This window comes from Microtus pennsylvanicus, chromosome X (genome assembly GCF_037038515.1).
Source record: "Microtus pennsylvanicus isolate mMicPen1 chromosome X, mMicPen1.hap1, whole genome shotgun sequence".
NCBI classification, from domain to species: Eukaryota; Metazoa; Chordata; class Mammalia; order Rodentia; family Cricetidae; genus Microtus; species Microtus pennsylvanicus.
In genome coordinates, this window is record NC_134601.1 from 135,966,520 (window position 1) to 135,994,328 (window position 27,809).

The following is a 27,809-nucleotide window of genomic DNA, read 5'->3' on the forward strand; positions in this document are numbered from 1 at the left end:
CACAACTGCAGCTACCCGGCCTTGACGGATGCTCCTGCAAAGCGGAGGTGAGGTTGCCTGGAGACTGAGCCAAGGTAAGGGAGGAGAGTCAATTTGGGGTGCATTAAGGAGCTGTAGGCATTTGCTAGGGCTCAGGCATTTGTTCTCTTTGAAAGCCTCTGAAGGACGAAAGGCAAGTAGACTATTTACTCTTATCTTGTCCCCCATTGCAGGTGGGTTGCCCCTGACCTATATACTTCCTTGCATTAGCCCTCAAGTGGGCAAGCTAAGAGGCACAGGTTCTTGAAGGAAAAGAGATGCAGTGCTCTCCAGAGCTGTCCAGTCAGAAACTTTGAATCAGTGTGTGTCTATAGAATATGAATGTGACCTCAACAAGTTCTGTAAATTTGCTTTACAAATGACCTAGAATGAGGTCACCTGCACTTAACTGTAAGATCTTGCCTGTCAACTCAGTCTCTGTTTTTCCACTCAGGAAAACACAAAGGTTCTGTCCCTGAAACTCTGAGGGATTGTTTGAGGAAGCGAATGACAACAGAGAACCAAATATGCCATGTTTTTATGTTAATATAAAATCCTGGTCCTTGAACTTGTCCAAAAAGCTACCACATTGCTTTCCTGTCGATACGCTCTCAGGGAGGGTGTTCACAGCTAGAAGCTGACAAGGCCCCTGAAAAAACTAAAAGTACAGTACAGTTTCAGATGGGAATATGTCAATGAGTCCACCTGCTGCCGATTCCAGATGTTCCTCTGGGAAAATCTGGCTTCGTGGAAAGGAAGATTCTCATGACCTCATTCAAGAATTCTTCCCATATTTGGATGGCCCTCCTTAAGCCTCGGTTACTGATCTCCTGTCTTCTCAACCTCTTCCCTCACACATCTCCTAGCTCCTCAGGGTGATGCAAATAAGTTCTCTGCCTCCTCACTTCCTAATTCTGGTAGTTAAAGTAATGCTGGCTGCTGTAACTTACTGACCGTCACAGCCCTGGGCTTCTAATGAATGGTTTCATTCCTATGTGACAAGCAGTCACCATGAAGCCAATTGTTTTGGACCCATCTGCCAGATGTCTTCTATCGGGCACCATTGTCATCGTCAGCACAAAATTCCTACTGGAGTTCTCTGTGTTCAGTCAACTGGAGAGGAATAAAAATGTGTGTGGATGCACAAACATCAGAACGTGGACAAAGTCTGGTCTACTGTATACCGCCACTACACTAGAACTTAACTGTCATGGCCACACTTAGCTGCAAAAGAAGCTGAGAAGGGCAGGCCACCTTAGCTACCAGGCAAAACAGAAAATGGCCTTGGTGACCAGACAGTAACACCGACATAACCTTTAGGTCCGTATGGTCAGTTGTTAGAGTTTGGACCTTCAGTGTCTCCTCAAGGCTCATCTGTTGGTGGCTTGGTCACTAGTCTCTGGTGCTACTGGGTAGTGCTGGAACCTTTAGGATAGGGTTCCAGTGGTAGGAAGTGATGTCGTTGAGGTCTTGTCCTTCAAGGAGATACTGTCACTGCAACCTCCATCCCACACCTGCGCATCAACTTCCGTGAGCTCTGTTTTAACACATGCTGCTCCCTCCCCATACTGCTCTCTCTGTCTTGCCACAGTCCCAAAGCAAGGAGACTCAGCGATCATTGTCTGAAATCTCTAAAACTGGGGTGAGGGGTGGTCTAACCTTTTGACACTGTGGTAAGGTGTCATCTACAAATGTGTTGGGCAACATTCATGGCTGTCTTGGGGCACATGTGGCTGTGGATCCACAGATTGGCCATGTCTATCTGAAATAGTCTCCCAGAACAAAACTTTCCTCATTTTGAGCTGATTACCTCAAATATCTCTTATCACAATGACCAAAACTTAACACATCAAAGAAGAGCTGGCTCACACGGGAGCACTTCCAGATGGAAAGTCAACAAAAAAAAAAATGAGTCAAAAAAAAAGGACCGCAAGGAGACCATAGTCAGAAAAGTTAGCACAGAAAAGTCTCACTGTTGCCTGCGCATGTACCCATGCAACCCACCCATCTACAGGGCTAAAGCACCTAACGCTTTCCCCAAAGCCAGGGGTTGACATGCTTCTGCCCCTTTGCTTCTATGTCTTCTTTTACCCAGTGCCTCTCCCAGTTTCATTCAGCTTCTCCACCATATGTCTGCCCCAGTGAACCCAGCCTCCTGACAGTCGGGCTCTTGACACATCCCCTCCCTTTAAATCGGGGCTGATTGCACAGCTATGTTTAGTCAACAGATTGCAGTGACAGTGGCAATTGGACAGGCCTAACACAGAAGACCGCCTGACAGCTTCTGCTCATGTGTTCTGGAGCTCCTGAGTCACCATTTAAGGAGTCTGGCTGCCGTGCTAGACTGAACACACAGCATAACTATGTGGGGCTGCAGAGACTGCAAGACCACTGGGAGAGAGAAAAGCTCAGCTGAATCCAGTCTCCAGCCAAAGAGCCAGCTGAATTTAGCCACAAGAGGGATTACCAGAAAGGCCAACAGAAGAGTTAGCCAGCTGATCTCAGCCCTGACTGGAGAAGGATTAGCAAATAAAGTGCTGTTTTAAGTCATTACATTTGGGGTGATGTGTTAGGCAGCAGTAGACACATTGTCCTTCAGGTTTCATGCCAGCCTTAAACGTAATCTCTTTGTTCCTCCGCCTACCTCTCTATCATCCTTGTCACTGTTGGAATATAAAATGACCCCATACGATCATGTTTGAACACTGGGTCCCCAACTGACGGTGCTATTTGGGGAGGTTGTGGAACCTTAGAAGCTAGGGCTTAGATGGCAGAAATGGGCCACTAGAAGAAGGCCTGAGGATTATGGCCCAGCCCCGCTTCCAGCTTTGTTCTCTGCTTCCTCCTGTGTCATCACGATGTGAATGTGCCGTAAGCTGCAATCATCACAGACCAACCACTCCACCATGTGCGATGCATACTCTGAAACTGTAAGGCAACATAGCCTCTCCTCCTGAAGCTGCTTCTGGTAGGCATTTTTGTCACAGAAAGTAACTAATACAGTTCTCTTAGCACGGTTAGAAACTTCCCTCTCTGAGGCTCCTCTCAGCTCCCACAGAATACTAAACATCTGTTTTGCCGTCTCTCTCTCTCGGTCCCATCATTTGCATTCCCACTCCTTTGTCTGCAAGGGCTGAACACTTTTCATAAGCTTGAACCAAGCCTTCGTTTTGTGTTTTCCATGCTGACTTCATGGCAGTAGGTGCTCCAAAATCCTTCCTGAAGCAATCAGTCATCGTTTCTAATTGGTTCACAAACTGGAACATGGGGTTTCATCTAACAGAGAGAGCCCAAGAGAATAAGGTGTGGCTTTCACCTAAAACTTGGTAAATATGATTCAGAGCAGTTCTGTGTGAGAGAATTGGGTTGGGTAATTGGGTTCACTTTTCTCCAATTCTACTTGGAGATATTAACAAGCTAAAAACTGCATTTTGAAGATGTCTTTAGAACAAGGCTTCTGACAATGCGCTGAGGGGTTTGTTTGGAAGAGGAGAGAGGCACCTCTGCCTGAGGCAGTCGACATGGCCAGGTACACAGGCCATTACTGCAGGCAGCAAGTGGCCTCCAGTCTAGTTATCAGTCTTCTATGAATCTATGTGATAGGATAAGCAGGGAAAACCAAAGCTCTCCGATCTCTAGGTTATAACTATATAGAGAACATGTTGCAGGATCCTGGGGGATTGAAAAATACCATTGACCTTTGTCTAATGATTGTGAGAGGCCTGGCAATCAAGCACAAGAGAAGGTTCTAAACAGGAAACAGTATGGCTGAAGCATGCGATAGCCTCATGTAACAAGGAAAGCCATTCTGAGGCTATCTCTGGGGGTGTCCCGAGAACAGGAACCACGTACTTGTAACGCAAGGTTTCAACTCAACTTACCACCTGGAGGACTTGGGCAGCATGGATGCAATGCTAGAGACAGAGCAGGAAACCTCTATACCTCGACAAAAGTAGTAAAAAAATCCAGGCTACGATTCCTACAGTGGGGCGTGGTGTGCTCCACACTATCCAATCAGCCACATTTTACAATATAGCACTCATAAGGCTTAAGATGGGGCATGTTAGTTTGTCAATGGCGTATTAACCCTGTGGAACAGAAGGTAGAATGGAGTTTAATCTGTTTTCATGACAGGGAAGGGGAGGAAAATGTAGCGGGGAACGGGGAGAGGCTGATTGACTGACCCTTGCCTGCATGGGTTGTTTCTGTGAAAACATTGGAAACACCACAATGGCAGAGTGATTTAGGGCTTTTCACATGTAAGATATCTGAGTTCAAATCTCAACTCTACCATCCATATTATTATCTGAGGACACATTAATTATTTGCATTGAGCCTCAATTTCAAGTTGAGAGATGAAGACACAAATATTATTTCCCTTATAAGGTTACTGTAATGACAAAATACAACATTATCTTTGGAAGCACAAAATGCCTAGCACAAAGTAAATACTTGAAAATGATAGCCACTCACCAGCGGAGGGTAGAAAATAATCAAAAGCCAGTCTAAAGCAATTTGCTTGTATTGTTAGCGTTTGAATTTTTTGAATGATACAAAAGGGATACTTAGATAAAATTAAGATGTATCCACAATACCATCTAGAAAAGGGTAATATACTTATTTCCAGTGACTGACAACAGTAAAATATTTTAATATTATTTATTAAGGTTGACAATATGCTAGATTGTGTCCGAAGCACTTTATATACACAAAATTATTGCATCTTCTCAGCAACACTACACGGTAGATGCTGCTATTGTCCTCACTTACAGATGAAAAATTCAGGGCTCAGAAAGACTAAACAGCTGGCTCTGGGTTGCACAGCTAGCAGGATGCCAGGTTCTAACTAGAGCCCAGCCATTCTGGCTGAGCAGCAATCTACCATCCTCATAAAATGCCTCTCTTCTACACAACACTCCAGGAGGACTGCAAGATCAGAACTTATTTGTAAGCAGGAATTGTTCTGTTATTAAAGAACTTATGAGGGAGACTGGAAAAAGAAATATATTGCTCGTGCAAGTAAATATTTACATACACCAAAATATTTATGTCCATATATGTGAGCACTGCTTTCCGCAGGGGGAGAAGAAAATGCGTAAATATTTACTCACTGGAAATAGCTGACAAGTAGTTAGGAAATAAGAATATTTATACTGTGCATTGCTTTTGTGTTGTCCAATTGTTTCATCTGGAGTCCATGCACTAATTTCCAAGTTGGACAAGCAATACAAGATTCTCGAACTTGTAAATTCGGGGCTGCTTTTGGAGATCCCTAATATGGACATGAAACCAATCGCTAAGCAAAGCAAATCCTAATTTTCTTAAACGTCATTGTCTACAAAGGCACATTACTTTTTAAGATGCCTTGATCCTTTCCTGGAAGAATAACTCTTAGGCCAAAAATCGAAGGCTCTGTCTTTCTGTTCCAAGCCGCACACTGTAAGCTCTGGCTGGGATGCATGCTTTGGGGGTACTTCTGGGCCAACAGTTGGAAGTTATTAGGGAGCAGGTCAAATACTGAATTGGCTGGCTAAATGCCCAGATTGGTGGTGACCCCCAGACAGAGCCAAAGACTGGAAAATGTTCAATTTTTTTTACATGCATAGTGGAATTACAAAAGATATTATAACAAAATGAATCTCCAGTGTGTGCGTGCCTGTGTGCGTGTGTGTGTGCGTGTGTGAAAATAGAAATTTATAACAGGAACCCTGACCTAGTGTATTGGCCATTCATGTTGGCACTTTCTGGTGTCATTGTGTTTGACCCTAATTTGTTAGGATTTCTTTACAAACTGGATTTGCTGTAGCTGCAAATAACAGAAAATCCCCATGTGTTTTATGCAAATGACAAGAGATTTTTCTTATTTAATCATTTTCTGATTTAATAATGAGTGTTAACTTGGAAGTATGCTGGGGTTGGTAAATCAGTGGGTCACACCTGCTGTCCATGTCTCATTTCCTTCCATCTTTCCCTGTGTGTTCTTAGTGTATTTATTGTCTTGTCCTAGGCAAGATTGTCTCACGGTGGCAAGACTGAAATTCATCTGCAGACAACACAAAGTCAAACAGAAGATATGAGAGGCTTCAAATCTTTACTCATCACTTCTAATGTCTAAATCTGTCCTGTCATAGCATTGGTCAGAATTAAACCATATGCCCATATCACCAGTAAAGGGAATGGAGCCAGGCAGTTAACACACAGTAATCATTAGGTGTCCACCTTGTGAGCATGGGAGTGGGACCTACTTCCTCTGAGGATGCATCCTCCCTGAACAAGGGGAAGAAAGCCCATAATTCCAGGAAAGGACGAAGACGAGAAGTAGTTATCGAAGACGCAGGCGACAGGCTATCCTGTATCCCATGAGAAAGATGCGGAAAGGGAACTTAGAGAAGCAGCGGTGGTGCCTTTGGTCAATGCGCCAGCTGTGACTCAGACACACTGCCATTTCTGCCCTGCCAGGCCTGCTGTAAGTACCTCCAACTGCTGCAGCTTTCACGCTATTAGAGCAGCTTTCTGCGCAGGCACCATTGATGTTCTCCACTGAGCACTCTTCTCCATCTCCTGTCCAGACCATTCTGAAAGGACTGCTTATGAAAATTCATTTGTACGCCTTGCTCACCTGCCACTGGCTCCAGGCCTCCTTACTTTATCTCTCTCCAGCAGTCCTGTCAGAGGCCATATTTACCTCAGTGTGGAGGCCTGCTGAGCAGAGTACCTCTAGGCTGCGCAACAAGAACCAAAAGCCACTTAAAGGACTATGGCTTCTTTGCCAGATACACACACACACACACACACACACACACACACACACACACACATTTCCTGCAATTACCTGGCCTTGTAACTCAAGCTGCCTCCCTCATACTTAGATTTTGACTGCTCAATGCTCAGTCCTCAAGCTCAGAGCCACTATCTCCCTGCCCATCCAGCTCCTAGACAATCCCTACTGTTTTCACTGCAATGGTGTAGGAAGGTCTTCTTTCTATGTGTTGCTTTCATTGGTTGAATAAAGAAAACTGCCTTGGCTTTGGATAGGGCAGGCCTTAGATGGGCTTGGTAGACAGAACAGAATTCTGGGATGAAGAAGGCAATGTAGTAAACACCATGGCTCTCCTTTCCGAGATGAACGCTGGTTAGACTCATGCCGGTAAGTCACAGTCACGTGGCGATACACATTAATGGAGATAGGTTAAACGAATATGTAAGAGTTAGCCAATAAGAGGTTAGAACTAATGGGCCAGGCAGTAATCTAATTAATACAAATTTCCTTGTGATTATTTCAGGCATAGTTAGCTGGGTGGCCGGAAGCCGGGCAGGACAGAACAAAGGGCCTGGACTCCTCTCGGGCAGCGGGAAGTGGCCCCGCTGCTCCTTTTACAACACTGCAATATGATGTCTCCAAAACTTTCTTGTTGTCTGGCCTTCCATGAATCTTTGCCACAGATCAGAGTGCATATCCTCTCTAGTTCCCTTTGTTTAGAGCCCTCTCTCCCAGCTAGGTCTTTTACATCAGGCTATTTAATAGTAGTCCTATTTCCTTATTCTATTTGTGAGTTTCCGGTGGGTAGGGTCTACATTGTCTACAATGGCTCTTTTAGGCCCAGTGAAAACCAAAATATGCTTAGCATGGTGGTAGCCATCTTCTGCTCAAGCTCTATAGGCATGAATTTGCATGTGCTTTTGTAATGAGATTTTCATAAGCTTTTGTTTATTGGCTAATGAAGGAAGAAGGAGGTTTATTCATGTTTGTTTTGTTTATGTGTTTGCTTTGTTTGCTTGTTTAATTTATTTTAATGCTAAGGCACTAGGAGAGTTGAGAGAAAAGAGACAAGGAAGTGAAGAATAGGAGATCTGCCAAAGGCTGCTGGTGGCCTGCCTAAATGCCCTAAATATTCTACCTCTTTTTCTTATTAATGGAACCTTTGTTTTATTCTGTGTGGCAATATGCCCAGCTAAAATACACACATCCCAGCTGTCTTGTAGCTAAAGACAGCTGCATGGCATGGCTCTGATCATTAAGATACAAGGAAATCTTGGTATGTGAGGTCTTCAGGAATGCCTGCATGGTGCCTCTGAGATGCTGAGGTTTAGGGATGAATAGTTTGTTGCCTCAACTGTTGAGAATTCTGCTGACCGACAGCCTTTTGGTGTTAACACCTATGTGGTTGCTTCCACTAGAGAAATCACCTTCTTCCTGGCCTCCAGTGACATGTCAGCATGGAATATATATATTGCTGACAACTCAAACTCTAATTTCAAATGATGTTGGGATGGCTTCATTGCCCTACTTCCCATTCTTCTGAATCACACTTCTTCCCCTCCGTTCTATGAATCTTCATATTAAGAGAACCCCCCTTCTACCTCATCTTCTTTGAAGAATCTGAATCCTGAGAAAGTCAAGCCACTACAGCTCTTTGGCATACCTAGAGTGCAGATACTAGCTGTATTGATGACAAAGCAGCCGTGTGGTGACCATACGCACAAAAAAAAAAGTGCATCTAAAAACGCATCTGGATGGAAAACATCCACTAGGAAGCTTGGGAACACTCAAGGAAACACACAGGAGCCTCTTCTGGACACCATGGCATTTTGGAACCCCTGACATGCCTCCACTGGCCGACTACCTCTGAATTTCTTGGTCCCCAAAAATAAGAACAAATCACAATTTGGCAAAGACACCATTAAGTGTTACAAGAATAGCATAGCTACCAATAGCACATACTAGCTCAGTTCTGAGGCCTTGTGAAAAAAGAGATTCACCCACTTCGTGGTCAACAAACAGGCAATATGCTCCTACTATCATTTCTAGGTCTATGTTGGGCAGCAGGGACATTATATTAAACAGACAAGGTCTCTGTTCTCATAGTGCTTCTATATAATGAGATGAAAAGGGATGGGCAGGGCATGCTAATGTGCTCAGGTTTCAGAAGGTTTACAGTGAAAGGTTGCTGGACAGAAAGTGTTCTAAGTGACATTTTGAAGGATACTTTAGGTGACACAAAGGTAGCTAGAAGTTGACAAGAGTGACAGTGGATATGCCAATGAGGAGGATCCATGAGAACAAGGAGGCTTGGGATTAGATGTTGATGGTGGAAACGGAGAAAAGGAAATGGATTTGAGCTTCTTGCAGTAAGGGACTCACTAGTGGATTGCCTGTAGGCAGTATAGAGCAAATTCTAGAATGAGTTCTATGCTCTTGCATTTAACATCTGGAGGAAAGTGAAAACATTTGCCAAGGTAGAACAAACCTAAGAATACCTACATGACATGAACAATAGAGTCCTATTGTTCTTAAGTTTGGTGTGTCTGCCAGATGGGAAAAGCAAGCATTAACTAATATCGAGGTCATGAAAATGTGACACTAGGAAGCAAATAGATTTATGAGATAAGTTTCTACACTACACAATGAGACCACACTACCAAAAGTCTGCTCCCAGACCCTGATGGCACCACAGTCTCATTCCTACAAGATACGGGGAATCCTCCAATAGGTAACTTTGGGTAAGGGACTCCCTAGCATGGGCATGGTACGGGACAATTCTGTATTCTGTCAATTACATTTTAAATAAATGCTGATTGGCCAGTAGCCAAGCAGGGAGTATAGGTGGGACAACCAGACAGGAAGTAGAGGTGGGGCAAGGAGAACAGAAGTATTCTGGGAAGAAGGAAGCTCTCTCCCCAGTCCTGTCCAGACACCAAAGAAGCAGGATGTAACCTGCCCCACTGAAAAAGGTACTGAGCCACGTGGCTAATGTATACTAGAATAATGGGATAATATAAGTTATAAGAGCTAATATGAAGCCTGAGCTAATGGGCCAATCAGTTTATAACCTATGGAGACCTCTGTGTGATTTTCTTTGGGACTTGCTGGTTGCAGGAACTGGGCAGGACAGAAACCCCCAACAAGCAGGACCTCCATGTTACATGGGCATGAACATTTTCTTTATTTTTTTAAGTTTTTAATGGTTTTTTTTGTGGATTTTACATCATACACCCAGATTCTACTAATCTCCCCCTTCCAACATCTGTCCTTGTAATCCTTCCAATGCAAGTGTTCATTGTAATAAGTCACTGGTCTGGTTCGAGGCCATACTATACTATCTGAGGAAGTTTATATACTATCAATGCTGGACCCTCCCTCTGGCTCCCTTTGGAGATCCTATTGTTGACTTGTGTCATGGAGATCCTGTAGCTTTGGATCTGTAGGCCTGGCCCCTTCACATGTTCCAGCAGTTCATAGATTTTGTGGTGGGCTAACTCATATTTTTGGTTGTGGGCCTAGGTGGTAGCTGGGTTAATCAGCCTGCCAACTTTCCCTAATCATTACCATCCAGGCAAGCTCTTCATCACTGCGTGGGCTGGTTCTCCCAGGGTGGCAGGCCACAAGGAGCAGGGTCAGATTTTCTGCTCTCATTCCGTTAAGTTCAGCTCTCCCGTGCTCACATCACCAAAGCCAGCTTTAGCTTTACTGCTTTGCACAGGTAAGGGGGAGGGCCAGCTTTTCCATTCTTATTTTCTCAAGGCCAGCTCTCCTTTCTTGCAGGTGGCGAGGAGTAGGGAGGACATAATTCCTTCACCCGTGCCACCATATGGCATATGAGGGAGGGGGCAACTTTCCTGCTCTCACCCCTTGAGAGCCAACTCACCTGCACCCTTGCCAATCCCAAGAGGGTCATATCTATTGTGTTGCCCAGGCGAGGTGCAGGGCCTGTTCTCCTGCATGCTGCAGTTGGTGAGGGGCATGGCCAGTTTTCCCTAGTGCTACAGACACTGTCTTTGGTGGTAACAGGAGCCACAGACATCAACACAGACCTCCGACTACAACTGGGCCATCAACATTTTAAACTGTGCTGCACCCTGAGACTCTTTCAACTCACTTCCCCTTCTCCCCCTTCACCCCTTCCATGTCATCAGGTCCCCTTTGCAGTCTGGAAGCCCATCTTGCCTGATTCCACCCCCTGGGTTGCATGTTACACTTCATCAGTATTTCTTCCCCCCAAAAAAACTTCCTACATGTAGAATTCAATCTGCTTCTAAAGGACCTAAAGAAGTACCGCTAGGATGTAGCTAGTAAGCCTGCTGCAAGGAGAAAAGTCTCAGTTGCATTGTTGATAAAAACTCTGAACTATATTGTGAACCTAGATGACATCGCCTAAGAAGTATGGGTATAAATAAATTTAGAAGACTATGAGAGACTAAACATTGAGGTTTTCTTTATAGAACTTGTGCAGAAGTGACAGAAAAACATGGGGGCATGGCAGCAGGAAGGTGAAAGGTTTTCTATTAGTATTGTTAGCTCAGCGCCATTGTACAATAGCGTGCATCTCACATCCACGTCTGCTGTGCACTTAGTTCATACTCAGCACCATTGTCCTTTCTCATACCCCGCCACTTGTCATCTTTCCCTAAAGTGGCCTCCCTCTGCCCTCATATCTCATATGCGTGTTTAAGTGTAGAGTCCACATATCAGAGAGAAGAGTGACACTTATCTTTATGAAGCCAACTTATTTGTTTAACACAATGAACGCCAATTCTATTTTCCTACAGATGACATAGTTTCCTTTTTGTGAATAACTAAACGAAACTCAGTTGAATAAAATTATAATGTTATTTATGCACTCTTCTGTTGAAGACTATCTGGGCTGGTAGCATGTCTTCCCTATTGTTACTAGTACAGCAATAAACACTGACACACAAGCATCTCTGTGGTCCAAGGACTTAAAGTCCTCCAGATAGAAACCAAGGACAAGTACAGCTGGATTTGTATGTTAGCTCCGCTTTGAGCTTTAGAAGATTCTCCATGCTGATTACCATACGGGCTGCACTAAATGACTTCGCACCTAGCAGTGTATATGGGTTTCTTTTCCTCCACACCTTTACTGCCACTTCCTGCTTGTTTCCTTGATGATGGCCATTCTGACCGGAGGATGATGGAATCTCCGAGTAGTTTTGATGTCTATTTCTCTAACATGAAAACTTCCTTGATCATTCTTCATATGTTTATTGGCAATTTGTATATCTTAATCTGAGACCTGTCTTCCAATTCCTTTGCCTATTTATTGATTTCATGATATGATTTGGGGTATCTAATGTTTTTAGTTTTAATATATTCTAAGTATTGTATTAACTCCGTCAGACACATGCTGACAAAGATTTTTCTTTCATTCTGCAGGCTGTCTCTTCACTCTGATACTTGTTTCCTTTACTCTGCAGAAGCAATTTTAAAAAAAAAAACAGGAAAATACTAACTGTGTCAAATGTTTTTTCAAGGACGAACAAGATGAATCATTGGGGTGTCCAGTGTAACTTGGTACTGGCCCTGAAGTAAAATAAGGCAAATAAATTCATTGATAAAATGTTTAAAAAATATAGTCATCCCTGTTATTATTGCCACTTTCTTAACAAAGAACAAGATAAAGGCATACACTTGCAGGTAAGGACTGGAGGAAATGTAAGTTTGCAGAAAGGGGAGAACTTGTGAAATAAGTGTATTCAAGGGCAGATAACAAGTGTCAAAGAAAGGCTTGCCATATGGCTAGCATGCTTTTTGATGTTCTTGGTCATATGTTTTAAATGAATCCTTCAGTCCATTTGGATAAAGACCCACATGAGGAAAGCCGATCATGACAGGAGTATGTGAGCTGGCAGCAAGTGGAGCTGTCCAAGACCCAAGGGAGAAACAATCCCCAAGTTTGGACCTGTCTTTCTCTGTTTGTCGTCATCATCACAGAACTCAAGGCACGTTTGGTACCCTAGGAGTTCAGAGTTGAAACTGCCAAGAAATAAACACTTTGTGGTGGAACTGTGGGTGTATCCACAGCTCTCAGGGAAACCATGTCTTTTGTGAGACATTAGAACAAAGGCCAGTCTCTCTTCCAGTAGTTTCTGGTGATATCCTTCTACCAAGATGCCAAGGTTATGAATCTGATTCTTTGTGTTCCAAGACACAGTCAAGACTTTCTCTGAGTATTCCTAGAAACACCTGAATCACTTTGTGATTCTGCAACCTTATTTCCAGGAATAATGCACTATTATAACTTAAATATTGAGAGAATTGATTCTAGCCAATGCTGATAGGTTCATATAATATGTGGAGGTGTTTGGGGGGACTGGATAAACATTTGAGAAGGTAGACTCTATCTAAAGCAGGATTCCATCTCTCATATATATGGGCTTCATCCAGGGTAGAACATAGAACAAAACAATGACCAAGCAAGAGGAAATTCTTTCCAGAACATGAGCTAGTTTGTGGGTTTCCAGCTTGCCAACCTACCTTCTGCATCTGGGGATTTTCAACCTCCCTAGTCACTCAATAAACCAACCCATCTCTGTTTCTATCTCTACCTCTTTGTGCACGACTTTCTAATCTACACACACATACACACACACACACACACACACACACACACACACACTATCGGTTCTGGTTCACTGGAGAGAATATTTATGGGGATCAGGGAATTCTGATTCTATGGAGAGAATATTTATGGGGATCAGGAAATTCTGATTCTATGGAGAGAATATTTATGGGAGTAATTTGGCTCAGATACTAATTTTCAGGTGTTTCCTTTGCCCTTAAAGCCTGGGGAAGCGTAAGTTTTGTTCTGTTGTTGTTGTTATCTCAAGAATCTAAAACATTGTAATATAAAATAAAGCCTGATAAATACTGAATAAATGAACCTAAATGAACAGATATGCTGATGAATAAACATTATGAAAGGAAAACAGAGAAAGGCTAGAGATGGAGGCAGGGGGATAAAGAGATGAATGAATAACTCTTGGTATGGGTGGTACTCAGCCTGTAAGCCTTAAATTCAGATGGTTTGTTCCATTCCCAGCTCTGCCACTTACCCTCTTGGTGAGCCTGAATATTTCCTTATACCTGCAGTGAGTGTAATCATTAACAATATTTGAGGCTAGAGGTGTAGCTCAGTGGCATAGGCCCTATGCCAAGTGCTGTACAAAATAAAGCAAAACAAAGTAAACAGAGAATGGTGAGCTGGCTAAGAAGGTAAAGATGCTTCCCACCAACTTGATGACCTAGATTAGATCCCTGAAACCCACATAGTAGAAGAGTCAATTTCACCATAAAGTTGTCCTCTGACATCTATAAACACACACACACAATGGCACATGTACCCTCTGCCACCCTCTGCAAATTTAGAGAGGATAAAAGTAACTGTTCAACCTACCAAACCCATGGAAACTTGTGGCAATCCGATTCTTTGCACTAAGATACACCATTTGTGACCAAGCTAATGCCGTCTTAGATTGCATTCATAAGCATACAGGACTCAGATCTGAGTTGGGGTTATCCATTCTGTAGTACTCCGTGGCTGAGATCACGTTAAAGCAGTATTGTATGCTTTTGAGAGCTGATGAGGGTTCAGAAATGCCAGAGCACTCTGCACCTCTCCAACCTTTCTATTATCATCACTGTGTTTCTCAATCTCTGTGCCCAACTGTTTTATTTCTTGATTTAGTTGACCTTCTTGAAAATTCTAGGGTTTACTTTTCTGCCTATCTTCCTGCAAATGGAGCTAGACTTTTGGAACCATATCCGGTCCACTTGACTCTAATTTTTTTTTAATGAAAAAGAGGAGTCTAGTGGTTTATAGACCTTGTAATCAAGGTTTTGTGTGAACCTTGGGGGAAACCCGCCTCCTTTCTCCCATCTCCTTTTCTTCTCATTGGCTTTAGCTTCAGTATCAGACAGTCTTTTCCTTCATGGGAGAGTGCTCTGCTGACCTTCTGTTGCTCACAGTGTCCTTTGAGACCGCTTCTATTTCTTATTCAGCTCCCTTTGCCTCTAAGACAGCCCTCGTAGGTGTATTCAGCCAGCCTTGTCCATTTGCTCCATATCCTCAGTGAGAGCCAGACCAGATGTCTTAGTTTTATCGTGTTGCTAGAACAAAATTGGAGTCCGTGAGTAATGCATAAAGAAAAGAAGTTTGCTTGGCTCGTGATTCAGGTGGCTGGAAAGTCCAAACAGCTTGGCAGATGTTTGGCAAGGACCCTCTTGGCTGTGTCACAACACAGCGGAGAAGTGGAAAAGAAAATGGCCACATGCCCAATGGGTGTGTAAGAGCAAGGAAGGAAGAGACCCAGGAAGGTTAAGCTCGCTCTTTTGTACTAATCCATTTGTGAGTGAATTAGCACAGTCTTTTGAAAGCTATATTAACCCTTTCAGAGAGGGCTTTTCCCATTACTTAATCATCTCTTTAGAAACCGCCACCCCTACCCTAGTACACTGGGTGCCAAGCTACCCTCACACAAAGCTTTGAAGGATAATTCCAGAACCTTTGCCAGCCTCCATAAGAGCAAAGCTGACACCTTCTCTAGAGAGTAGCTGTTCGGGGTTAAGGATGCAGGTCATCCAGTGGGACTCCAGATTGTTGCCTGCAGATGGCTGGCCCTGTGGTAAGAAATCATGATGTGCTAAATTCTTGGCTTTCTATATTTAAAAAGCTACTCCTAGGCTTTCACTGAAATACATTGGGGACGCTGGGCTCCATTTCCAAAGCTCAGCTGTGGTTTTATGTCAAGACAATTCAATCTAAGAGGCTCTCCGAGGCCACACTGAAAGGGAGAAGCCTCAACAGTCATTGAGATGGGCTAATCATGTCTGCTTTAATCAAATCAGAGAGCAGTCCCACTCCAGAGGAAAATAATTATGTCTGTGTATTTATGTGTCAGCTGCTTTCCTCCTGTCCAAAAGAACCTGGGATTTGCCTATTATAATAACAACTGCTCTGGACTATGGCTACACAGACATCCTTAAAAACGGTGCTATGTCTCCATGTGGCACTAGGACCATAGCAGAACTTGCTAAATAGTTCTCTATTCCTGGACAATTGGACTCTCAGCCATTCAGCCTGCTCTACTGAAACCAGAATGAAAAGGCCACAGAAAAGAGGTTTAATATGAGCCAGGATCTCACAGGATTCTTAAATTGGGGTTTTCTGTTATATTTGCAAAGAACGATGTGTTCTGGTCCTCATCCAGGGTCATGAGTGACACATGCATTGGCAACTAGCCCCCCACGACCCAGAAAGTCAGTGGGCGGCCTTCGACAACAATCATGAAGCCAGGACAGGATGCCATCTTAATTCTTGATGTGAGATCCCCAAGATGAGAGCACTGCCAGCTGAGGCCAACATTTTGGTTCTTTGTATAGATAAAGCACTCACACACACTACCTACGTGGAATCCGAATGTTAGTGCTGGAAGAAAGCTGAAAGGTCCATCTAGTTCTGTGTTCCTCAACACAAACTCTGCTAGATGAGAAAGCTCTAAATTCTCCACAAAGGATCCAAGGATCAATTAAAATTATATAGATGTAATATAAATTTATTCAAATTTCTTAATAAACAAATCTTTTCAAACTCAACTCTCATTTCTCTTCCCACTCCTGTAAATAGTTGGCTCATATTAAAGATATTTTATTTTAAAATGAGTTTCATAATCTTATAGATTTTAAGACATGAAGGTTTTCAGAGGCAAAACAAAGATCTTTGTCCCGAACCAATGCCAACTGAATGTCAGAAGACTTTGAGTCGACTTCAGTCTGTTTTGTTTCCTCTATATAGAGAGAAGGAGAATAATGCCACAGTCAAGTCAAGTCCAAAACCAGCATCTCCGGACACTCACACAAAAACCATTGGTTCACAAATATATATACAAAAGGGGGAAATGTCAGGGAAGTCTAGTGCTCCATCCAGCAGGTAATAACTTGTCTTCACCACCTGCTGGAGTTCATTGTATGCATGCTCATTTTATTCACTCTTCTGTTTCCCAATCTCCATCACTAGTATGGAGTAGCAGTCAGGATATATTTCAGTACAACAGAAAAGCCTACCTAACAGTGGCCTTTACCATGAATTTGCCTATTTCTATTTTGCATATAATCTAAAGGTGGACAGTTATCAGGTCCACTGAACTGCTTAAGAAACCCAGTGATGACTTTCCAATTACATAATCCTCAGCCTAATACCTCTGTCCTTAGGTTTGCTACCTCATGATCGCAAGCCTCAGATAGCACCCAAACATGTTAACATACCAAACTGGAAACAACCAAGGGAAAACAGGGCATCTTTTTCTTTGGGTCTCTGTTTTATAGAAGCTAGTACTTCTCAGTATCCCTCTGCCATGATTTTCTTATATCTATTTGCTCAGAACTATGGTACAAGGTATCAGTCAATTGTGAAGGAAAGCAGAATTACTCTAGTTGCCTTGGTGTAAGTACGATCTATCCCTGGAGCCTGCATACATTGCCACTGAACAAACTATGGTTCTGTTACCAAGGAGCAAAGGGAAACAGCCTTTGTCTAAACACCCGTCTCCACCCTGCACCTGACATGAAAATGAGAATGCTCCTTCCTGGAAGAACAGTCAGGAGCCAGTGCCCTGCTTTCTTTCAACGGTAAGAAGCCATGAGTCATTTGTGTCTAAAAAAACACAAAAAGGCACAGTGACCTGGCACATCCTTCTAAAGACCCTCTTAAAGGTACATCAGAGCAGAGGCAATGCTACTCAAGGCCAGGTCCCACTGTCTTCCCTGTAGTAAAAGAACTAGCCCTCTGTTCTCTCCCCCCACCTCTGAATCTCCAGAAAGAAGATCTAGAGAGTAGTTAGGACATCCACGTGTCTCATAATTGCATTAGGTATTTTTTTAGATCTTTCAAAGACCTACAGAACATGGGATTTAAAAGGTTTTAAAAACTTAGACTTTTACTCAACAGTAAGACATGTCTGCTTCTGGCAGCACCAATTACTTCAAGAGGATGATGGGCATTGAAGAGGCTCCTTATGGAGTTTGCTAGCCATTTGGGCAAGAAACTGCTCTTGTCTGGACTGCTTGAGGATATGCTGTATGAACTGGGCAAGCAGGACTCACAGAAAAATGGCTGCTGAACTTGCCTAAAGAAGGCAAGATGATCCTTCAGGGTTCCTGTTTCATGAAAGGGTCTGCCAGACATTCTGTAGGACACAGAAGAAAGCAACTGATAACTTTGTCATTATAAGGCAAAACAAATATTCAAATTTCCTGCTTCATGGAAAAGTCTGTCTGTCAGACACTATGAGTCTGTAGGCTGAAGATGGATGCCCCAACATTACAGAAGAACTTTGGGTGATTATCCAGGCAGCAAGATGCCTCTGTCAATTCTAGAGATTTGGAAGTTGCTTACAATGAACTTCCTGTTTACATAGGTAATATTATATCCTTCTGGGGTTTTTGCTTGAGTTGAAGACAGATAATTACACTTACAGTTTTCCTTAGTTGTGATAAAAGATAGATATGAAACTTTAGACCCACAATGAAATATCATAACTGTAATTCTTGCATGATACCTGTTTGTTTTATGTAATTTTGTTATGTTAAAGTTAAAACCTTCCTTTTTAATTAGACAAAAAAGGGGAGGTGATGTGGGATGTCCTTCTGTATATGTGATGCTTTTATTGATTAATGAATAAAGCTGTTTTGGCCAATGGCTTAGCAGAGCAAAGCCAGGCAGAAAATGTAAACAGAGATGTAGAAAGAAGGTAGGCAGAGTCAGGGAGAGGCCATGTACCTGTTGAAGGATACAGATGCCCAGAACCTTTACCGATAAGCCACAGCCTCATGGTGATACACAGAATAACAGAAGTGGGTTAATTCAAGATGCAAGAACTAGGTAGAAATATGTCTGAGTCATTAGTCAAGCAGTGTTGTAATTAATATAATTTCTATGTGATTATTCAGGTCTGAGCAGCCGTGAAATGACTGCAGTCTCTGCCTACACTGAAGTGAGATATTTCTCTTATATTTTATATATTGGGCCATCAAGGCTGGAATGGAAAGGTAAGCTATCCAGGCATTTTCCTGTCAGTTCCAGAACATCCCCATCAGAGACCCCTACTTCCTCCAATCAATTAGAAAACCACTGGCTCCCAATATGTCCAAGGTAGCTATGGCCTACCCACCCTAGCCTCCAGCTATTGCCAAAACTGTTATGTCCAGCAGTTGGTTACCAACGGACTGCAGGCTCTCTGTGACTTCTAAAATGTCTCAACCTGACCCTGTTAAAAGTTTTTCCAGAGGTAGACCATCTCTCACTAAGGCCTCTTAAAACAGCACTGTTGTGTCAAAGACTTCATAGTCTAGCAATACAAACAAAAAACTCACCTCCATTAGACTGGCCTTCAGGCAACTCTGTAAGCCACTCTGGGTGGTATCACCACTTGGCAAGTGGCTCTGAGTTGTATAAGAAAGCAATCGGAGCAAGCTAGAGGGAGGAAGCCAGTAAGCAGTGCTCCTCCATAGTCTATCCTTTAGTTCCTGTCCTCTCCCTTCAGGTTAGACTCCAAACTGTAACCCTTTCCTCCCCAAGTTACTTTTGTTTAGTGTTTAGCACAATAACCCAAGCAAACTAAGGCAGGTCTCGAGGATGGGGGCCCAGGCACAGTCAGCCACATATTTGTGTGTCTAGCCCCGGGATTGGCCCCTGACTCTCAGAAGAGACCCTCTCCTGCTCCATCAGTAGACTAAGAAGGAGAGTAAAGTTTTCTTTGCTCAAATGCAGGCTTGAAACAGAGGGATATGATGGCAGCCTCCTCTGCTCTCTGTCAAGAGAGGCATTGAATTGTCCTATGCTCCTCAGTTCCATGGCTGTCTTGGTATTGGTGACATCCTTGTGGCTAGGGCCATTTTCTGTTTTCGATTGAGATCTATCAATAGAGCACACCCAGAGGGCTACACTTCATGCTTCCTCTGCCTCTGTCCAAATACACAAGTGTCCTTATTACAGCTATGCAGCAGCCACCATCTCCGGCTCGTTCTCAGATGTCCTTGGGGTACAGGAATCAGATATAGCTGAAAGACTTCTGTCAAAGAGCCAAGAAGATAACTATGCCTGTCCTCCTTCTCAGCCCTGACGTTAAATCGAGGGAGGCGAATCCTTCCTCAAGCCTTTAGGGCTATATGCTTCTGTATCCTTCCTCTGTCTCCTCCTGGTGTTTCCTTCCTTCCTTCCTTCCTTCCTTCCTTCCTTCCTTCCTTCCTTCCTTCCTTCCTTCCTTCCTTCTCTCTCTCTCTCTCTCTCTCTCTCTCTCTCTCTCTCTCTCTCTCTCCTCTCTCTCCTCTCTCTCTCTCTCCTTCCTCTCCTCTCCTCTCCACCTATCCTTTTGCCAAGCCTTGATAAACAAGAACCAAGGTTGGGAAAATGCTACTGGCTAGAATAAGGGCTCAGCTGCCTGTGTGCTTCACGGGCAAAGGTGTCTAGATTATGCTGTAGGCAGGAGATGAGTGCTGGGGTTTGTTCATTTGGGAGAGGCACTATCACCATCTAGGTGTTGGGGGATGAACAGGAACACCAGTCAAATTCCACGCAGAAGGTAGAGTGTGAGGTGCATGCCCTTTAGATCCCAGCAGTGCCTGCTTCTACTGCCCCAGAGCCCCTAGGAGGTGACAACTGGAGCTGCCTGCCTGCACTCACACTGAAGCCTTTCCTTCAAGCTCCCCTTGAGTGCCTGCTGCTCAGAACCAATGAGACTCAGAGGCCCCAAGCACAGACTGCTGTTTCCAGCTGCGTGGGAGCCTGAAGACTGTGCTGGTTAGAAAACCTCTGGGATCCTCCTGTCTTTGTCTCCCCAGAGCTGCGATTAAAGGCATATGCTGATACGCCCAGCTTTTCAGGTGGATTCTGCGGACCTTAAACTCAATTTACAGCAAGCACCATCCATGCTGAGCCCTCTGACCTCCCCAGCCCCTAAGTATACTCTCACAAATGAGGTGAGGCAGGGACTTTCATCCTAGAGAGATCTGTGGCTTGGTGCCTAAACAATTTAAGTGGGCAGAGGAAATAGCTCTCAACCAGTGTCAGACAGGAAAGTGGTGCCTGCTATGTTCTGATGCAGTTTATTCACACCGAAACTCATGCTGAAGCTCGGTACCCTGCACAGAAACGGTGGAGAAGACAGTGGGATTCCAGTCAATCAGCAGACTAGGAAAGATCCTCCAGGAATGATCCTCCAGGAGTGAAACTGTTCTTGTGACAGCACAGACTGGGAAGGAAAGCAGAATTCCCAGTGCTTGTCAATCTATTCGGCTGATGATTTACTCTCCTTTGTCTCCCTGCTCTCCCTCTTCCGTGTGCTCCTCCATATGTGCCTATTTTGCCTCTCTGCTCTCCTCTCGGGAAATTATGTAGCAAGAAGATCCTGGTGCTACTTAGGCTCCATGACTGAGAGCCCAAACACATCCCCTTCCGTTTGAAATTACCAAGACTCTGAGATTTTGTTGTAGTAACCGAAAACAAACTAAAAGAGTCGCTCAAAGCCTAACTTGCTAAGTCTCCGGGTGAGGCAACTCTGAAGCACGCTCCCAGTGGCCCCCACAGAACCCCCTGGCATTGCCTGCAGTTGTCCACAGGAGTAAGCTACCATCCATGCACCTCTTAGCTGGCCTTGCAGTGAGAGAGCTGCATTTGAGAGGCAGAAAAGAACTCAGAAATCAAGAGCTATTCTTCTCAGGAGGAAATGGAAGTCTCCTGCATTTAAGAGATTTGCACAAGTCCTCCAATCCGATAAGCAGAGCTTGGATTAGATGTCTCTGTTACAAAAGACCACAAAACAAAGCAGCACTCTTACTATTTACTGAGCCCCCAACCTGGCTCATCTTTTGAGTGCCTCATTTCATTCCCACGGGCATCTTGGGAAGACTGTTCTTTTGCCCTCTCCTCCAGCGAGGAGCTCAGAAATCCACCCTGCACGTTGAGAATTTATCCAAGGTCACACAGCGTGTAAGATCCAAACCCGAGTTTGTTCATGCCCAAGGAGAAATGGGCTATTGGATGCCACAGCTAGCACGATGGGATGGTGTTAATCCATAGGTATGACTCCTGAATATTTGAGGAGATGAACAATGATTTTATTACTTTCTAGGGAACTTGCTTCTTCTCTACTTACTATCCAACAAGGAACCAGCACAGAAGCTTTTTGAGTTCAGCATGAGAAGAGGAGGAGAGCAAGGAGGAGGAGAATGGGGGAGGGAGAAGGAGGAAGAAAAGGAAGAGGCAGCAGCCAGCGACAGAACCAAAAGCAAAAAGCCAAGAGAGAGTAACTAATCCACCTAATAGATTTCAAAGCACTCTGAATTCTGCAGCATGTCATGGCAGAAACAGGATGCCACCTCTTGTGCTGTGGGGCAGTCTTCCTGGGAATTTCCTCCCAAGCCAGGTAACTGCATTGCAAGGTGTGGGAATGGCTTTCACTAGGGAGCCTCTCCCTCCTAAATCCATGGTCTTTCAGTGTGCTGATGAATTCGTGAGGTGAGGAACTGCCAAAGATTCTAGCACAATTGGAGAGACAATTACAAGGTCTAAAGCAGGCTGCTGGGGCCTGTGGGGGCAAGAAACACAGACATGATGAGTTGCCCAGGGATAAAGATGAAAAAGAAGAGATCCAAGGAGAGAGGCAGCAGGGTTTGAGCATCAGCAAAAGAAGAAAATTAAATAGAAGTATGTGGAAGGGGGAGGAGGGAGAGAAAAAAAAGAGAATGAACAAGCTGCCTAGATTCTAGGAAGAAGGCTTAATGGACTTGACCAAGCCCACAGGGAGACATGGAGCTAGAATGTTCTTTGGGAACTGGGTGGAGATGGTGAAGTTTTTTTTTAATCCTTTTAAAATCATTCTCTGCATATGACCAGAAGCAGTAGCAGCGTCTTCTTCTAAGTCTACTGTGGCATTGCCAGCAGTCCTGGAGGCTGATCAGAGTAATCTGTCAGCATGTCAACCAAAATGCGTGTGTGCAAGCATGTTCATAGCTAACCATGAATATATAACATGTATGCTTGTGGTCACTGCTCTCACGATTGGAATTGGGCTTCCATGCTGAATTGCCACACACACCATTGACCACCCAACTTGACAGCCGTTGCCAGTGCTAGGGGGATAGATACAGCAGAGCAAGAATGAGCAGCAGATCTGCCCACAGAAAAACCATGAGGAAGGCTCCAGAGCCACTCACTGGGAGCTGGCAGTTCGGGAACCGAAGTGGCAGAGTGAGAACAATGTTAGGAGGCAAAGTGCAGATACAGGGACGCAGGAAGATTCTGATGTGATGAATGGTGTTGACTGTCAACTTGGCAAAAATCTGGAACCACCTGGGAGATGCCTCTGGTTGTGCTTGTGAGGGATTATCCTGATTATGCTAATTGATGTGTACAAAAATCTTAATTGTGGGCAGGACCGTTCTCCAGGCAGGGCAAAGCGGACTGTATAACCTGGAGGAGAGCTGCGTATGTTCTCCTGTCTCTATGCTTCTTGACTGTAGATGCAGCATAGCCAGTCGGAGCACCTGCCAATGTGACTTCCCTGCCACCGTGTTAACTCAATGAACCTCTTCCTTAAGTTGCTTTTGTGAGAGTGTTTTATCACAACAACAGGAAAAGCAAAACAAAACAGCAACAATAACAGAATACACATGACCAGAGACTGAAAAGGGGACTGAATCTCAGAGAGGAAAGAGAAAGGGAGAAGGGGAAGATTTACATAGAGCAAAATATAAATCAGACAGGAACAAAGACACACAGACACACATACAACCAACCAGAACACATAGACAACCAACCAACACACATACACACATAGTAGGGCACAGGCAGAGACAAACAAAAGAAGCAAAAAGAGGCAACAGCATGCAGAGAGATGAAATAACGCTAGGCTTTCTTGAGCCTCTTTATTCCCTAGGGAAAGGTGGGTGCACTATCAGCCCATTCTGCAGCCCCATGATGCAGGACAATCAGACACGATAGGGAGTCCAGTCAAAGCAGGAACTCAGTTTATTACTGTGAGCACCCGCGTTAAGAGACACTCTGTGATGTAAGGGTACCTCCAGCCAATGAGAGGCAGCTGAAACCTCCCTCTGGCTGGAGGGGCATTTACCTAGTTTTTGCTGTCTCCTTCTCACTCAAACTCCAGCCAGGCTTTTCTCTGTTCTACAGGCCTCAAAGTCTAGGCCCTGAACTCGAACTTTTTTTTTTCTGTCCTGTAGGCCTCAAGGTACAGGCCCTGAGGTAATTTAGGCCCAACAAAATAAGACACACACACAGACAAATAGATACCAACAAAGTGAGCAAAGACAGACACAGAACAGAAGAGTAGAATGAAAAGAATGATGAAGAGAAAGACTAAGAAAGACCTAGAGGGGATGCAAAGAGTCAAGAGGGGAAACTGAAGGAGAAGAGGCAGAACTTGGGAGTGCTAGACCCTGCCAGGAATTCAGTGATGTGAAGGAGACAGAGGATTCCTCAGAACTCCTTGATCCAATGAAAACATTTCATTAGAAATTACCTATTTCTTTACCATCCAAACTTAGTGGCGGCACTAACTCATTCCTGACAGGAATAACAGACACAAGCTGTAGCCCAGGTCCTCAGGGCAAGGAGGGAAACCAGTGAATGAGGGAAACCTCCAAGGCTGGGCCTCTTGGAAAGCTGTGTTCCTTTGGCCACTGTAGGGAGCAGGGCTACCTTCCTTCCCTCCAGCAGCTTCCTGGAGCCTCCTTCTGTACGACTCTCCCAAGCAAGCTTCTCCAACCACAGGCTTCCCAGAACACTCACCTGGATGTGCAAACAGCTCATGCAACAGTTAGCTGAGCTGCTGAGCGTCTCTGTGCCTATGTGCCCTGGGATCAGCCTGGCGAGACTCCTCCCTGTGGTCCGCCATTAGGGAAAACAACAGTTTCTGCAAATAAAATACAGGGTGAAGAGGAATGGAGTGTGGAGAGGAAATGGAGAGGGAACACTAGAAGGCATACAAGATAATAATAGCAAGTGAACCAGATATGCTCGTAAACCCAGTGAGATGCCGAAGCCCAGGAGAAAGTCTTAAGCCATGGGGAGTGAGGGAGAAAGCCACGTGGACAGTTGCTCTCTGCAACTGTGGTATGGCTGTAAAGATAACATGCTAGGGCCCTTAGGAAGGAAGGGAGGAAGTTCTGCTATTCTATACAGTCATACTGAGTGGGGCCAAGTTAGGCCCAGAAGGTGGAAATGAATCTGGGGGATGGTGGATCTTCAGAGCACATTTGCCTTCTTCCTGAGAGATGCTTCCTGATGACCAGGGGCTAGTGGAGCCCAAAGCTACATATAAGAGGGTTTAAAGCCTGCTGCCATGCCAACAATGTCCCTAAGGTTACCGGGACAGAGCAGAGATGATCAAGGGAGGTTCCTTATTTAGGGATCCAGTGTGCTCCACCCACAGGCTCTGCCAGGCGCTCTTTCTGAGAAGAGCTCCAAATGTCCCTGCCATGGATTAGCCTTCTGGCCTTCTGCTCCCCATCGACAGCATGTCTTGTCTGTGTCCAACTTAAGCCTACTATTCCACAACAGATGAACACTGCTGCCAGCTACACATGTCAATGCAGGGTACGTTCCGGAGAAGGCATATGTAAGATCATATTAACAAGTAGTAGAAACCAAGGATAAAGTCCACAAAGCTCAGACAGTTCTTCTTTCGGTGTACTACTTTATGTTGGTTAAAATTGACAGCTCCATGCATGACTTCAAAACCGGGGATCCTTGAGTTTCTATGGGCATGTGAGGCACTCGAAGATCCTGTTAAAATTCAGGTAAATTTTCAAGAACTCTGAGAAAAACACAGAATTAGAAACCTCTAACTTGTCCCTGGGTGATGCAGACCCTACTGGTCCATAGACCATTTCAAACAGCAAAGAGCTAATCTCTACAGTTGAGGTGGAATATATCCTGAGGATACCGGGGCCTATTCCTACACACCTATCTCTACATTTACAAATGCTGGGCCCTCCAAGGGCTAGAGCATGAAGCAGGAAAAACAATGGACTCAGCTTTTGTCTATAGAAAGCAGTAGGTTACAATGGACAAGAGTGCCTTTGGGTCTAAACCATCCTAATCTCTAGCTCCCCTTCCACTATGGATAAACAATTTGGTCTTGTTTAAAGTCGCTTGACTTTCTGGATCCCAGATGTCTCAGTTGTAAAATGGACATATTCGACATTGCGAGGTTATGGAAGAGAATACAAAGGAAGGAAGTTACAGGTGAGTTTGGCCAAACCCGGAACACTTATTTTGAGCCCTTTCACCTTGGCCTTCTTTTAAATGCCAGTTCACGATATCTGAATCCTGTGCTTAGCAACTCATCCTCTTCCGATCACATATGCTACCTGTGAACTCTATGTAAAACTAAGCTTTATCTGGCCTGGTGACAGCTATTGGATTATAAGCTTGCTGTCAAGTTCTTAGATGGAATATTTTAAATTTAGTTATCACCCACTAAGTACAAATTCAAAGGATGGTTGACTGGGTGCAGTGACGAACAGATGGGTGAATGATTGTGTGTTTGTATAATTGAATGGACAGACAGATGAGTGAGTGGGTGAGCAGATAGATGGATTTAAGGATTTATGGATCCATGCAAGAATGGATTGAGCATGACTTATGAATCTGTTGATGCCTAGTCTACCTCCTCTGTGAAGCTTGCTTCCTGATGGAGTCCTAGCACTTGGCTCAATATCTTTCCTGAAGCCAATAGTCATCTCAAGTTAAGGTGAGAGATACTGGCCAAGCGCTTGGTAAATTGGTCAGAGAGAGCAATAGCTACAGAAATTTCAGCCAAAAGTGATACCTCTACTTGGTCATTTTAAAGAATCACACACCAAGCTACAGTTCTTCCATCCTGGCAGGAATGAGAGGGCCGCAACTCATCCCACACTGGTCTGGATATAGAACAAGAGCAAGTGGCGAATATAGGTCATGGGGCTGCTGCTGAGCAGATGAATCTGGTGTCTGCAGGGCCCATCTGAAGGGGAGATTTTTCTAGCTAAACTTCTTACTAGCTGCTGAAAAACCGACCCACTAGGAGAACTGGTGCTCAGGTTCCAAGAGCACCCTGGGACCAAACTTTTACTCTAGTACTCCAAATACAGACATGGTTTGGGGGCCAGGTTTACTATTAAACCTGTCCTTATTAGTGGCATCAATGGATTTATTCCAGTAGCAAATAGGTTCCCATTCAGATCTGGGTTCAATGAACAGCTAGCTGGACTTACTAAGGAGAGTGAATTTGGTCCTGGAGCCTTAGGGGAATGATGCTCTTGCTCACTGGAAACATGTGTGTCTTTGGGATGAGTATTCAAGATGACATTTACCAGCTTCTTGTACTCCCTTTCCAGCTTTTTGGTTTGTATTACTAATTGTTACAGTATCGTATTTTCTCTCTTTGATTTTGTGTAATTTCCTTGGCTTTATAGGAGAGTTCAGACTTTGATCAGCCCCAAAGAACAGTTGAACTTAGGGGTCTCATCTTTTTTCTCTGTTTTAAGGTGGCCTAGACCCAGCTTCTGTTCAAGGAAAGATCCTCAGTCTTCCCATCTCTCGAGTGAGGGACTGGATCAGATGATGATGTGGCCTCCTTCCAGTTCTCTGGGTCCGTACATCAAGAGGTGTCTGTTTTCAATCCAACTACCCAGCATGTTAAAGCTCCATCATATCTTGAGGCTGAAGCATGAGGAAGATATCACTGAGTGGGAGTGAGAATGTAAGAATTTGAAAGAAAAGCATAGAGTCATTGTGTTTAAGTGTCATGGCACATTTGAATCAAAATGGAGCTTGGAGATCTCCAGAGCTACCAGACTCCTTCACACTGTAAACAATAAAGCTAAAAGAAACTAATGCAATCTTACTTTTTTTCCTCCCTTGATAAAATATGTTATTAAATAAAAATTGCAACAAAAGATCATCCACATTTAAAAAACTGTGTAGTGGTTGTACTTA

General features: G+C 44.1%; 1 long non-coding RNA gene across 1 annotated transcript; it reads left to right on the forward strand.

Moving 5' to 3' along the window:
- On the forward strand, positions 1-27,752 carry LOC142841812 (uncharacterized). The gene is made up of 3 exons (XR_012909095.1): positions 1-74; positions 18,761-18,859; positions 27,359-27,752. It is a non-coding gene; the product is annotated as an uncharacterized LOC142841812 (long non-coding RNA).
- Positions 27,753-27,809: the final 57 nt, after the last annotated feature.